Source organism: Poecilia latipinna, unplaced genomic scaffold (assembly GCF_001443285.1).
Source record: "Poecilia latipinna isolate Pla-1442-1.1 unplaced genomic scaffold, P_latipinna-1.0 Scaffold350, whole genome shotgun sequence".
In the NCBI taxonomy this organism is placed as follows: Eukaryota; Metazoa; Chordata; class Actinopteri; order Cyprinodontiformes; family Poeciliidae; genus Poecilia; species Poecilia latipinna.
Genome location: NW_015112966.1, coordinates 106,547 through 108,248, shown reverse-complemented (window position 1 = coordinate 108,248; position 1,702 = coordinate 106,547). Strand labels below are relative to the sequence as shown.

At 42.7% G+C, this 1,702-nt stretch overlaps 3 non-coding genes across 3 annotated transcripts; all 3 read left to right on the top strand.

Moving 5' to 3' along the window:
* The first annotated feature begins 40 nt into the window (after positions 1–40).
* Positions 41–114, top strand: trnan-guu (transfer RNA asparagine (anticodon GUU)). Its single transcript has one exon. It is a non-coding gene; the product is annotated as a tRNA-Asn (tRNA).
* Positions 115–387: 273 nt separating this feature from the next.
* trnan-guu (transfer RNA asparagine (anticodon GUU)) lies at positions 388–461 on the top strand. The gene has a single exon. It is a non-coding gene; the product is annotated as a tRNA-Asn (tRNA).
* A 261-nt stretch (positions 462–722) lies between these two features.
* trnan-guu (transfer RNA asparagine (anticodon GUU)) lies at positions 723–796 on the top strand. Its single transcript has one exon. It is a non-coding gene; the product is annotated as a tRNA-Asn (tRNA).
* Positions 797–1,702: the final 906 nt, after the last annotated feature.

Genomic DNA, 1,702 nt, shown 5'->3' with positions numbered 1-1,702 from the left:
AAGTGGCGTTTGTGTGAGCAGAAACATTGAGCAGTACATTGTCTCTGTGGCGCAATCGGTTAGCGCGTTCGGCTGTTAACCGAGAGGTTGGTGGTTCAAGCCCACCCAGGGACGTGAGTCTCTCTTCTGGAAAGGACAACAGATGTTCTGAGCTTGACTTGTACTGATTGTTGGACAACATCCTACAATATCGGATCACCTTGGAAAGACTTGATTGAGTACGTGATGGAGGCATGAAAACATGCTTGACCAAAGGAAACTTTTGGATTGCTCCATTTTTGACATTTGACCTGTAGTAAGAACACTGTGGTAAGAACACTATGGAAAGCCAGGATCTTTGGCGAGAGAAGTGGCGTTTGTGTGAGCAGAAACATTGAGCAGTACATTGTCTCTGTGGCGCAATCGGTTAGCGCGTTCGGCTGTTAACCGAGAGGTTGGTGGTTCAAGCCCACCCAGGGACGTGAGTCTCTCTTCTGGAAAGGACAACAGATGTTCTGAGCTTGACTTGCACTGATTGTTGGACAACATCCTAAAATCCTGGATCATATTGGAAAGACGTGATGGAGGCATGAAAACATGCTTGACCAAAGGAAACTTTTGGATTGCTCCATTTTTGACATTTGACCTGTAGTAAGAACACTGTGGTAAGAACACTATGGAAAGCCAGGATTTTTGGCGAGAGAAGTGGCGTTTGTGTGAGCAGAAACATTGAGCAGTACATTGTCTCTGTGGCGCAATCGGTTAGCGCGTTCGGCTGTTAACCGAAAGGTTGGTGGTTCGAGCCCACCCAGGGACGTGCGTCTTTATTCTAGAAAAGGCAACAGGTGTCCTGAGGTTGACTTGCTCTGATTGTGTTACAATGGACAACATCTGAAATTATTGACAGAGACTTTTGGAAAGTTTTGCTTCAGTACATGATGGAGGCATGAAAAACATGTTTACGGAAGGAAACTTTCGGATTGCTCGATTTTTGACCTTTGACCTGTGGTAAGAACACTATGGGACGCCAGGATTTTTGGCGAGTGATGTGGCACTTGTGTGAGTCGCAATATGCTGCAGATCATTGTCTCTCTGGTGCATTCGGTTAGGGCATTCAGCTGTTAACCAATAGGTTGGTGGTTCATGCCCACCCAGGTGTCTCACACAGCTGAACAGTTGCCACGGGCAGTGGTGGAGAAAGTACTCAAAAAATGTACTCAAGTAAAAGTCAAAGTACCACATTAACATTTTACTTAAGTAAAAGTAAAAAAGTACTGGCTTTTAAAAATACTACTAAAAGTAAAAGTACTTGCTGAATGCATTACCTAATCACTAATACAATATCATTAAGTGAACCGATCGTATTTAATTTTAATACATTAGAAATGTGCCATTTTAATGAACAATGCCACAGATAAAGCATGTTTTTATTGTATTTACTTTCTGTAACATAGTTTAGACTTAGATATGTGATTCTGTGCATCATAATTTCAGGGATGGAAACATCTTGTCTCCTGTCCTTACATAGCATAAACTTCACCTTTTTGCCACTAGTGGCTTTTATTTTGAAAGAAATGCAACAGAAAAGGGGATGGAAAGAAGGTGGGTGGGGGAGGACATGCAACAGAGGAGCCATGTAGCAGTGTTGTAGTCAAGACCAGCACCCCGCCCTACGTGACACAAAAAAATCAAGTTTTACCTATCAAAATTACTTCTCAAATTG